Source organism: Neofelis nebulosa, chromosome 10, assembly GCF_028018385.1.
Source record: "Neofelis nebulosa isolate mNeoNeb1 chromosome 10, mNeoNeb1.pri, whole genome shotgun sequence".
Classification (NCBI taxonomy): Eukaryota; Metazoa; Chordata; class Mammalia; order Carnivora; family Felidae; genus Neofelis; species Neofelis nebulosa.
In genome coordinates this window covers 74,742,777-74,756,355 of record NC_080791.1, presented here as the reverse complement: position 1 = coordinate 74,756,355, position 13,579 = coordinate 74,742,777, and positions in this window count along the sequence as shown.

The following is a 13,579-nucleotide window of genomic DNA, read 5'->3' as shown; positions in this document are numbered from 1 at the left end:
TTTCTGGGACACCACTGGTAGTTGGTAAGGTTTGAAGAAGACTAAATGAGGGAATGTGTGTTGACTATCTGGGGTGGTGTCTCCCGTGGTGGGTGTTTCGTACAATGGTCCGTGCCATGGCTGTCATGGGACCAGGGAAAACTTGCTTGCAATCGCTTCTCCTTCAGGACGATTTTACTTAAAAAAAGGAATGGAACTGAGATGTTTAGAAGTAGAAAGAAAACAAAGGCTGATGTGGCCTGGCCAAGGGAGCTGGGCAGACAAGGCTTTGGATCAAAAAGGAGACAAGAGACCAGTCACAGAGGCCAAAGAAGATTCTGTAACATGAAGATGAAAATACCTTCTTGGGGCGCCTGGGTGGCGCAGTCGGTTAAGCGTCCGACTTCAGCCAGGTCACGATCTCGCGGTCCGTGAGTTCGAGCCCCGCGTCAGGCTCTGGGCTGACGGCTCGGAGCCTGGAGCCTGTTTCTGATTCTGTGTCTCCCTCTCTCTCTGCCCCTCCCCCGTTCATGCTCTGTCTCTCTCTGTCCCAAAAATAAATAAAAAACGTTGAAAAAAAAAATTTAAAAAAAAAAAAAAAAAAAAGAAAATACCTTCTTCTCGGTGGCTGGCCTCTTAAGGAACGACTTATGTTGTGTATGTGGACATGTTTTGTAGAGTAAATGCTCCTCTGTGCTCCTAGAATACTTGCGCTTCACTTCATCATATGATAATAATTTGCCAACATGTCTGTTTCCCCCCTGAAGATTGTAAAGTTACCATAGTGGTAAAATGTTGGGGTTGTTTTCTGCCCAGTTCCCTGTGTCACTGGGGAAGTGCCTCTCCCTCACTGCAAGTGGTTCAGGTGGGACAGTCAATGTCAGTACGCCTGCTGTGAGCTACAGGCCCGAATTCGTGAGCCAGGCCTAACCAATCAGGGAGCTCCAGCCCTTCTCCCAGAGAGATTGGTCCAAGGCACGGAGGAGCATGTGGCCCAGCCAGAGTCCTTCCACGCAATTTGATTTTGGACGCCGGAAAAGATGTTTCTTTCTTTTGAATTACAAGCAATCAGAACATTAGTATGGCAATACAATTTATTCTTTCAACAAGTATTTGTTGATGATCAAAATATCAGTCAGAGCTGAGAGGATCCGGTCATGGGACATATACCTGTCTGGATATTTTATTGTATTTTATTATTTTTTTTCCTCTGGATATTTTAAACAGAAGGAATTTAATATAGGAAAGTGACTATATAGCGTTGGAAGGGCTGAGGAGGCAAAAGACAAATTTGGAGTGAATCCAGAGCTTAGTGATGCAGGAAGAAGCTGCCATCCCTAAGAATGGGAGAAGAGCAGGGTAGAGGTGGTGTTACCAGAGTCCAGAACGTGGGAGGGGCGAGGTGAGCTGGTGCTTTGAGCCCTAGAGGTTTCCCAAAGGTGGCCGGAACCAAGACCCCAATGGGGATACGCTGCAGGCCGGTGCCAGGACCAGGTTGGAGAGCTACTCAGACTCTGAGAAAGAAGCTTCACATGTAAATTCCAGAAGTGCCAAAAATTACCTATTGCTCTCCATGCCTGCTGGGGAGATGTTAATGCAAGCCCAAAGCAGGAAAAGAGTCTCCTGTCTCCTCCCGTCTGCCAATCTGCCACCGTTGCCTAATGGATAGAGCCTATCTGAAAGCCTCTTGGCGGGAAAGTCTGGAAAATGCAGTTACAGGGTCCAAGCCTCCCTAAGGTCCATAGCAGAACAAAGCAGAGTAGAAACGGAGGCTGAGAGCAAGCAGGCAAAAGACCAGCCAATCGGTTGTGTGCTAAGTCTTGTTCTAGGGACCGGGGCTATAGCAGTAAGCAAGACAGAAAAAAAACCCGCTCTCTAGGAACTTACTTCTAGAGGGGAAGTGTGGACAATACAAAGGAAGCCTAAAACAAACCAGGCAGTGCAGCAGGACACAAAGCATCAGTTGCTCTTAGTGCAGGTTCCCTGGAAGCTGAGTATAAGATGAGGATTAACGTGAAAGTGATTTATTAAGGGTGTGCTCTCAGGAACGCCTGTTAAGGTGAGGGGACATGATGCCTAATTTCATGTGTCACCTTGGCTAGACTGGCGACCAGTTGTTTGGTCAAACAGCAGCTTAGATGTTGCTATAAAGGTATATGTTTAGATGTGATCAACGTTTGTCATCAATTGAGTTTAAGTGAAGCAGATCGTTCTATATAGCATGGGTGGGCCTCATCTAATCAGTTGAAGTTCTCAGGAGCAAAGACTGAGTTTCCTGAAGAGGATATTCTGCCTCTAGACTGCAACAGAGAAATTCTAGCCCTCAGGCACAAGACTGCAACCTCGACTCCTACCTGAATCTCCATCCTGCTCACTTGCCCTACAGATTTCAGAGTGAGAGCTCTGACAATCACGTACAAGCCAATTCTTAAAATCTCTGCTCCTCTCTTTCTGGGTTTTGTTTCTCTGAAGAACTCTGATTAATTAAGCACAGGAGAGGAAGAGGAGCGGAGCAAGGATATGATTTTGGCAAAGTCCGGTCTCCTCCTGATGTCGTGGGGAGCTCCAGAATATAAATCGCAACACAGAGGTTGCCCTGCCTCAAGATAAAGGAGTTGGGCTTTGGGCATCTGCATCAGTCAGTCCCCAGGCGACCCTTCAGAGACGGTTGTGGGTGCAAGTTACACACATACTTCAACTCTTGGGAATTTCTTTTCTCTACTTGTTAAGGTCATGGTATTTTAATTCCAGAGGGTAACAGAGACTCCTGGGAGGAATGATGTGCTATTCCTCCACCATCCATTGACAAACTAAAAGGGATTTCTTTAATTAGAAAGCTACCTGTGGGACATGTGGGACATAGGGCTTGACTCAAGAACTTAGAAGATCTGGGGGTGCCTGGGTGGCTCAGTCGGTTGGGCGTCCGGCTTCCACTCGGGTCATGATCTCACGGTCCGTGAGTTCGAGCCCTGCGTCGGGCTCTGTGCTGACAGCTCAGAGCCTGGAGCCTGCTTCAAATTCTGTGTCTCCCTCTCTCTCTGACCCTCCCCCATTCATGCTCTGTTTCTCTCTGTCTCAAAAATAAATAAACGTTAAAAAAATTAAAAAAAAAAAAAAGGACTTAGAAGATCTAATTTCAGGTTCCAGCTTGGCTAACTCACCGTGTGATCTTAAAAACAAAACAAAAAAGTGCTTGCTGTCTTTGAACTTTACCTCCTGGATATAGCAGAGATCTAGCCAGGACAGTAAAAAGTTCTGCTCAACCCTGTTTCCCTACTTACACCGTCCACATCTCTACTCTTGGCCACTACCAGGTAAATAGCACTTCTGGAAGCTTCCCTGATTTTCCCAGGAGGGCAGCTGAAATGAGGTGCCTTTAGGGTTTCTGTATACAAAGGCAGCACTGATTTGAGGCTATGTTAGGCCAGAGAAGATCTGGCTTAACTAAAGGGCTACTGAAGTCCTGCTCATTCCCAGCTATGCTGGTGCCCCAACACAATTTGAACCTTGTTTCCCAAGAGTAACCGGTAGAGGCCCTTAATGAACCAGATCAGCACACTCTAAGTGGTATTTTTTTCTTACCCAGTCAAATAAGAAGTGGCCAGTTTCTTCATCGTACCCAACAAATTCCTGTTAGAGATTAACCTGATTCCGTAGGTGTATGAGGAAGGCTGGAGATGAGGCCCACGTTGACATTGACAAGGCACGCAGCCTTGGGAGGCAGTGCGGACACTAGGAAGGGGCACAGGCCTAGGAGTAAGGTTTCTACCACACACTCGCTCACTGTAGACCACTGAACTTAGGTTCTCCAAGCCTCAGGCTTCTTATCGGTGAAATGGGGTGGAGGGGCTAGATTAAGTACATTCAGCCCTGGAGAGCACCCAGAACTATTAGCCAGCTATCAGGATGTGCAGCCTGTTAAAAATCTTCCCTGAGGCTCTTTTGATGATGATTTTCCTGATGGCTCTTCTGTGTCTTCTGGAGGCAGGTGTTTTCCCCCCGAGTGTGGCGTGTGTAGAATATTTAAAAAAAAAAAAAAAAAAAGCATCATGGTGATTCACATTTTAATGTTTGCATTGCAATTATCTATGGCAGTCATCTTCTGAATCCTCAGATGTTAACATTCCAAACCTCTCCCAAGTCATCTTTCATAACCTCCCCAACGCGCATCCATCCTTGAATGAGATTTAATTGATGACATGATTTATTGCTTCCAGTTAGCTGGCCTTGGATACTAATTCCGCCTGCGTACTAATTTTGTGGCAGGCTGAACTTCTGCTTCCTTACCAGCTTCTTCCCAAAGGAGTAAGAACTGAATCCCCTAATACCTTCAGAACAAATACACAAAAACACCCCCAGAAGGTAGAGGCACAACTTGCCCTTGGAGCCAAGGCTTACGTTTGTTCAGAATGCTATTCTCCCATCCGTGGGCCTTTGAAGATGGATGGAAAAAAACCTCAGACAAATAACTGTTCTGGCAGGAAATGGAGCAGAATTAAGATTACTTCTTAAGTGGTATCCATGTAGAGTAAACATCCTTGGGCAGGAGACATCTAAGCATGGTCCTAATACGCATTAGATTCTGCCTTGAACATATTTACTCATAATGGAGGTCTTCCTTCCTGGCAATGGAATCTGTATGGGAATCCATGTTATTTATTATGAAATAAGACGTCCAAATGTATTTTCCAGAGCTCAGGAAGTCTTTGAAGAGAGGTAAAATTAATACTTATTGAGTATATTAGTATCCTGTGGCTGCCGTAACAAGTTATCACAAACTTGGTGGCTTAAAACAACAGGAGTGTTTTCTCTGACAGTTCTGGAGCCCAGAGATTCAAAATCAGTATCGCTGAGCCCAAGCCAAGGTGCTGGCAGAGCTCCGTGCCCATCCCCACTACCCCCAAGCCTCTAGGGAAGAATCCATTTCTTGTTGCCTCCAACTCCTGGTGTCCTGGGCTAGTGGACACATCTCCAAATCCGTCTAAGCTCTATTTCACATCACCTTCTTTGTGTGCAAAACTTGTCTTTCCTCCCTCTTTTAAGTGTACACATTGTTGCATTCAGGGCCTGCTTGGATAATGCAGAATCATCTTCCTCACCTCAAGATCCTTAATTTAATCACATCTACAAAGACCATCTCCCCCTGTCGTTTTGTCATATGAGGTCACATTCACAGGTTCTAGGGACTAGGACATGGATATCTTTTGGAGGGCCATTTACTCTGTACCATCCCCTACCTGTATCTGAATACCTGCATCTCCTTCCACAAGCCCTCTATAAGGAACACGCAACAGGGGGAAGTCCTGGGGCTGGGAATCCGGAAACCTGAGTTCTTTAACTCACCGGCACGGGTGACTTGATTCCACTTTGGGGCCCGGGGCAGACATTGCTAATTGATCACAGCACTAGTTTTTGCTAACCGCCTGGACTTGACCTCAGAACCCTCAATACAATGTTGTAGAGAGTCAAAGTGAATTGACACCTATCTGCTACCCCTACCTTGAACCCTCGGTTTTCTCATGTGGAAAATGGGAATACTCTCTGCACCTCTACTTTCTAAGGACAGTGTCAGGATAAAATGACGTAATGGATGGGAAAGCAGTTATAAGTGCTTAAAGGAGGTGACCAAAGAAGATACGTCCTCAACAGGAACTCGTAGGGAGACCGTCGAGGACAGCCTTGCCTAGAAAGGTAGAGAGGTCTCAGTGCAAGGAGATTATGAAGGTCAGGTTCAGAGGTAGTGAGGATGGGCCTACGACATAGGTGATCATTCTGCTTTTTCATTCAATAAAATAACACAAGCAAACACAGCCTATGCATTCAGTAAGGATGGTTTTAAAATAACATCACCAAGCATGTAAATGTTACACTAGGGTTTGCTTGGCTTACAGTAGCCATGTACACTTACTAGGCATCCAGGTGTCACCAGCTCTGTTCGAATTGTATCAACCCTTCAGGGACTATTGAAAATGCACCCCTCCAGGAAGTCTTCCCTGATATGACAGAAGGTGCTATCCGGCAACTCCATACACATTGTCACTCTGCGTATGCCTTTCAGTGTTGCCTTAGATCAAGAAAGGGACTAATCAGGCTTGTCTGCACAGGTGTTTCACAGCTCTTCCCAAAAAGCCTTTAAGTGAAGACCGCCAAATCCCCATCCAAGACATCAAAGTGTCTCTTCTTCCTTCCCACATTTGGAGTCAGAAAACTACCTCTAAACATTTTGGTGACCCCTTTAGATCCAGCTAGCTCAAGCTGACCTGCTTTCCCCGGGATCTGGTTCTAGGCTTCTTTCTGCTACAGACCAGCTGTGTGTGCTCTTGACAAGCTCTGAGACTCAGCCTGCTGCTCTGTAAAAAGAGAAGGGTGTTGGACGCTTCCCCCCCCCCCCCCCCACCGCTTCCCAGGGTTGTTGGCAAAGACTAAGAGCCCAGGCTTTGTTGCATACAGACTGGTTCACATCCCAGCTCATTTCCATTCTAGCTGTGTGACCTTGGGAAAGTTGCTAAACCTTGTCAAGCCAGTTTTTTCACCTATAAAATGGGAATGCCTACCTTCTAGGACCATAGTGAGAACAATACATGTATAATGCTTGGCACGGGAATCTTCAGTCTGAAGTTCAAGGTCAGGTAGGTTGTGTTGAAGTAATCCTAATGGTAACCAAAGACACACCTGATGGAATTGTCCTAGACACTCACAACTTTTCCTGTTCCCCTTACCCTCCACTCAGGTCTCCAGCTGTATCTTGACCCAGCTTGATAGGAATGGGGAGTATGTGCAGCATGGTTATCAAATACAAGGTGAAGACCCTAACTGGGTAGTAAGCAAAGACTTGTTCTTGGGAGCTAAATATGACCCCGGTTATACACACAGAAGTCCAAGGTCAACCCCTTCCCTGCACTAATGCAGCCATTCCCTGGTGAAAGTCAGGCTGCAACATGTCTACCTGTATGTTTCCGAGAGACAGATGCTCCCACAGAAGATAATGTTATTTTACAGATGAAGAAACGGAGACTCAGAGAGGTTAAATGACCTGCCTTAAAGGTCACACAACCTTTAAGTAACAGAGCTAGCCATCATATCTAGGTCTTTGGGGGTCCCATTATTGGCTCTCTCTGCCATGTGATGCTATCCTGAAGTCCCACGAAAGAAAGGGACCCACCCCACTTTCTCCCTTCCCCAAACATTTTCTGTCTCTAGTGAACTTACCGCTTTTGTATCACTGTTCAGTGACACTTCTGTGGGGGAGCCTCACCTCACCCTTTAAACCTTTTCCTCCTGAGAGTCCTTACTGCTCACCGGGAGGCTGAATGAGGAGGGGAGCAGTCATGGGGCCAATAGGAAAATCAGGGGGTTACATTGCTGGAGGTGTATAAATTGGTATGTGTTTTCTAAAGAGTTGGTAGCAATGTGTACCAAAAGTCTTAATGCTATGAATATGCTTTGATGCAGCAATTCTGCTAGTAGAAATTTATCCTGAGGAAATAATCAAATAAATATATAAAAATACAAACAAGTGCAGAAGAGGGGCGCCTGGGTGGCGCAGTCAGTTAAGCGTCCGACTTCAGCCAGGTCACGATCTCGTGGTTTGTGAGTTCGAGCCCCGCGTCGGGCTCTGGGCTGATGGCTCGGAGCCCGGAGCCTGTTTCCGATTCTGTGTCTCCCTCTCTCTCTGCCCCTCCCCCGTTCATGCTCTGTCTCTCTCTGTCCCAAAAATAAATAAAAAACGTTGAAAAAAAAAATTAAAAAAAAAAAACAAGTGCAAAAAAAAAAGAAAAACGAAACAAAATTGGAAGGCCATAGTAAGGGATAAGGTAAAGGTAGTATATCCATACAGTGAAATACTATGCAATCATTCAAAGGGATGATGTTGGACCATATTTATTGTTATGTAAATAAACAACATGATAAACCAAAACATAGGCCATACATGTAATATGATCTCATCTTTTGTAAATAATTTATATGTTGTGCGTGTATACGGCGTGATCTCTCCTGATTGGCATCCAACCACATAGCTGACTCCTCAGTTGAGTCAACCCTCCCCTTCCACCTGAAAACCCCTAGGGCTGACACTCAGATTCACCGAAGGTTCTGGAAGGAAGAGGAAAGCTGTACCTTTTTAGTCCCTACTTTTGCACCCACCAGATAGCTCACGTGGTTAGCAGTTACCAATTTTACAGTTCTCTCGCCTCTTTATTCCAATGTCTTTGTTATTATAATTTCATAGTTAAATATTATGTAAATTGAAAAAAATGAGTGAAAACAGAAAAAAAGCTACTTTTAAAAACGAAGTTGAATGCTTTGAAGTAGTAACGTAGTAGTAACATAGTTACAGTAGTTGGGTGGGGGGAGGGTGTTTCGTAAAAATTCAAGATTCTGCTCTTGGAATGCTTTCTTCCTCAAAGAAGCCAAACCAAGAACTTTGAGACAAACTATGATGGTGTCTATATAAGAAAGACAAAGGTAAACTCCCTTCAGCAGAGTGATAGTAACATAAAAGACTATATTAAAATACTAATACATTTTGGGGCACCTGGGTAGCTCAGCCGGTTGAGCATTGGGCTCTTGATTTCTGCTCAGGTCATGATCTCAGGGTCATGGGATCAAGTCCGAGTCAACCTCCACGCTGAGCATGGAGCCTGCTTAAGATTCTCTCCCTCTCTTCCTCCGCCCCTCTCCTCCCCACCCTCTCTCTCTCTCTCTCTCTCTCTCTCTCTTCAAAAACAATTGATACATTTTAAGTTAAAAGAGTTGAAGTATGTGTATATTTTATGGCCATTATCATTTGTTATTTCAACTAACTTTTTTTCTTAACCCACTAAGTACCGTCCCAATAATATCAGATAAATAGGCTTTTGCTACATAGGTCTAGAAAAAGGAAGGATATAATGATATATCTGGAAGATTATAGTGAGATTAAGGTCATGTTTACTCCCTGTGCCTTTCTATGCTTTTAGAGATAAAGTGTCTATTGTTTTAAAAACAGAAAATACCATAAAGCCGTCACTTCTTTGGAGAAAGGAAAACAGAGAAACTTCAGGATGAGGGAACAATGCTGATGCTTGTAGGGTGCCCTGGAGAGACCTTGTCTGTCTTCCTCTAATGACTGGAGCGGGTAGAATTATTTTGTTACAAAGCATAATGGTGATCACGAGTTTGACTTCCCGGTTTCACCGTATCCTGAGGGTCAGGTCGACATTAACACCCAGACATCTCAATACACTTAACTGACATGGCAAGGGGGCACAGGGACTCAGGCAGAGCAGGTCTGGGGAGGAGGGATGGAGACTCCCAGATGACACAAGCTGAGGGGCCCTGAATAAGCCAGATCAGAATCAGGGTGCAAAACAGAGGGCAACAGTTCTGAGCACCTCGCGTTACTGTCACTCACACAGGTTACTGTAAGTTGCTAAAGGTCATCCACTAACAGATACAGCCTTGCACAAAGATGGGCACGACTTCCTTATGTAAGAAAGAAAAACCCACGATCTTTATTGTTTTATAAATATGATGTTCTTTCCATAGACACTTTTAAATAATTCTTCATTCTTGACTTACAGAAATAATTGTTGAAAACCAACTTCTGACTATAATAATGTTAAAAAGAAAATCACAGGCCCAAAACGGTGTTTCTTAGGCCAAGTCACCAAACCGAGGCTTCATACCTAAATTAATCGCACTTGTAACCTTCCCCAGAAATGTAGTCTTAACTGGTCAGTCAGGAATTTTCTGTCCAGTACCAACAAGGTAATCTTGTTGTCATGTGAGACCTCTCTATCCCCGAAAGGAAGGCCTACGAAGACCCTTTTGTCCCCAGATGAAAGTGACCCCACCTGAAATACTCCTTTTTCTGTTTATGACTTCCTTGTCCTACTTTTAAAAACCTTTCCCTTGGGGCGCCTGGGTGGCGCAGTCGGTTAAGCGTCCGACTTCAGCCAGGTCACGATCTCGCGGTCCGTGAGTTCGAGCCCCGCGTCGGGCTCTGGGCTGATGGCTCGGAGCCTGGAGCCTGTTTCCGATTCTGTGTCTCCCTCTCTCTCTGCCCCTCCCCCGTTCATGCTCTGTCTCTCTCTGTCCCAAAAATAAATAAAAACGTTGAAAAAAAAAAAAATAAAAAAAATAAAAAAATTAAAAAAATAAAAACCTTTCCCTTTCTGCAGACCTTTGGAGCTCCCCTCTACTTGCTGGATGGGAGGCTTCCCAATTCATGAATTGTTTAATAAAGCCAATTAACTCTTTAAGTTTACTAGGCTGAATTCTGTTTTTTAGCAATAACTTATCTTAAAATTAGAGTAAAGTTGTTCAACGTCTTGTGCGTAAAAAACAACAACAACGACCAAATGGAAACAAAAATTTGTTCTCATTTCAACACGTTTGCATGATACACTCTACTCCAGTGCTGGAAAGGCTGGGACCAGGGGACAGACAAGAAAACCTGACAGGTTTGCTGTCCTGCCCTTGGCAATAGGATTCTTAATTGTGCGAGGACATTCTGGGGAGATGGAAGTTAGATGTGCCACAAAGAGAAAACATTCAGGTTCTTTTGGAATGGACGGTCAAGGCGGGGTCATGGATGAAAGCAAATCAGAGTTGTCATCTCATTCAGTCCAGCTGTGGCTGACACAGGGACATGCAGAGGAGCAGAGGTGAGGCTGGGTAACACCTATGCTTCTGGTCTGCTGTCAGGAGAAGCGGCAGGCATCTCTCCATGTGGGTTTAGAGCCCCAATGACAATCCCATTCCAGGCACTATTTGCTGAGTTAACTTTATCTAAGGCGGAAGAACGGGCTTTGAAATCGGCTAGACCCGAATTCACATCCTGGCTCCACCACATGAGGGTTCTTGAACACGGATGTTTAAACCAATTCAACTTAAAGGGCACTTGTGCTAAAATTCAGTCAATACATTGGTCGATCTGTCATTTTATGTAATTGATACATCCCAGCAGAGCAAGTGCTGACTTGAATGCGTGACACATGCCCCCCTTCTCTCCTAATCACACACACACACATCAGTGTAACCCGTAAGACCCAAACAGGAGAAGCATCACCTTTTAAATTTTTCTAAGTCAACTCAAATCTTGATCAGGTCCCACCTGCCTGGTTGGCAGAGTCAGGAGATAGGACCTTGGGCATTTGGAAGGTTGTGCCCTGTCTCTTGTGACTGTGCGTGAATTTTGACCTTGCACAGTCCAGGAAAGCTGAAGAAGTACCTAGATTCTCACGGGGCCATACGGACGCTGATGGCCAAGCCAGCATGTGAACAATCCGTTTCAAGGTGGTGGCTCCACTGGTGGCACCCATGCCATCTCAGGCACACTTGGCCACCGGGCCGTCACGTGGCTCCAAGGGCATAGTGCTTTGTGTTTAGTACACAGGCAGCCCCATAGTCCTCCTCACCTCTCAGAAATCCTGCTACCCCCGGGGAGGTGGGAAGAGGGGTTCAGGGGCTTCTAGCGCTCCTTCTTATCCCAATCCTGTCGTCCAGCTCCTCCAGGCTGAGCCACACTCCTTACTTTTGCTCCCTCAAAGCCTCTAGCCCCTCTCTTATGGACCCATCTACCTTCCCCCTACATCTTGGAGCTGAAATAGAAAAGCCATCGCCTCCCCACAGCCATCCAAGTTAGAGGAGCCCAGAATTGAGAACAGAACACCTGAGGGAAATTCCTAGGAGAAGAAAGGGATATTTACCTTTATTTTCTTTTTTTTAACTCCCCTTCTTTCTCTGTGTTTGCTATTGAGTCCCTAACAACAAAAAAAGATGACACAGATTAATTTCTCCATGACTCAATGTCTTTTGTAACAAACCCTCTAACAGAGTAAAAACACCCTCTAGAGTTTTGATTAATAATCACTTCCCAATATAAATGCTTTGCAGACAGTTTTTTTTGTTTTCTTTTTTTTTTTTTTTTTTTTTTGTCATTGGTAAATGACAAAACCAGTAAACACATGATGGCCACACGGTACTTAAAAAATTTTGGAGGCAGCCCTGACTTTGAGGTCAAGGGCCATAGATTCAACCTCAATTCCATCACTTACCAGTATGTGATCTTGGGCAAGTCAATTAATCTTCCTGAGCTAGACTATAAATATCAAAAAGGCAATAACCATTTGTTTACTTTTGTACTGGTGTACAGAATGCATCAAATAAATGAACAAGCTGAAGTCACTCAGCACAAGCTAGATGTTTAACAAGCATGAGGTTCCTTTGCCTCTTCCTTCCCAGCCTGTTTTTCATCCTTTTTGTTTTGAAATAGGTATAGACTCACAAGAAGTTGCAAAATTAGTATAGAGAGGTCTCATGTGCTCATCACCCAGCTACCTGCCATGGTGACTTTTTACATGCCTGTAATGTATTATCAATTGATTGGCATAATAACATCATCAGTTTCTGCGTGCACCTTTTTCTGGTACATCTTTGCATTGTGTAATCTGTATAACAATCTATAACAGCTGCCACAGGCAAGGTGCAGAACTGCCCATCACCACAAAGCAGGAGTGCTTTCCCCTTTACAGTCAAGCTGCTTCTCCCCTGCCCCCTCCCAAGCCCCTGGCAATCACTTATCTCTTCTTCATCCCTGTAATTTTGTCAATTGGAGAAATGTTTTATAAATGAAATGATATAACATCTAACCTTTTAAGATCAGCTTTTTTCACTCGGTATAATACCCTTAAGAGACACCCAGGCGGTTGCATGTGTTGAGAATTGTTCCCTTTTTCTGCCCTGGGAGTGTTCCATGGTGTGGACATACCACAGATTGTTCAACCTTCACCCATCAAAGGACATCCGGATTATTTCCAGTTTGGGGCTATTACAGATAAAGCTGCTACGAACATTTGTGGATAAGACATTGTGTGTGAACGTGTTCTGCAAATATTCTATGTGAAATGAGTTTGTGTGGGCAAAAGGGCACTATGAACGTTTTGTGTGAACATAAGTTTTTAATTTCTCTGAAATAAATGTCCAGGATTGAGATTCGTGGGGCCTATAGCAAGTATATGTTAAACTTTCAACGAAATTGCCAGGTTTCCCGAATGGCCGTACCATTTTCCGTGCCCACCAAGAACGCTTGCAAGACCCACTTTCTCTGCATCCTTGTCACTATTTGTTTTATGAGGTTTTTTTTTATTTTATTTTAGCCATTCTAATGAGTATCTAGTGGTATCTCATTGTGTATGGGGGGGGAGTTCTTAATTAGACTTTACACTCTGCGTGGAGCCCAATGGGTGCCTAATGACCCTGAGACCAAGAGTAGGACGCTTAACAGACTGAGCCACCCGGGCGCCCCTCACTGTGGTTTTAACTTTATGCATTTCCCAAATAATCTGTGGTGTTGAAATCTTTTCATGTGTTTATGAGCCATCTGTAGGTCTTCTTTAGTGAAGTGTCCAAATCCTTTGGCTCATTTTCTAAATGAATTGTTTAGAATGATCTTTAAGCTGAAAACTAGTCTTTTGTCAGATGCGTGATTTGCAAATATTTTCTCCAAGTTCATGCTTATTATCTCATCTGTTAACTGAGTCTTTCACAGAGCATAAGTTTTTCATTTTAACCAAGTCCAGTTAGTTTCTTTTCTTTTATGGATTTTGTTTTTGGT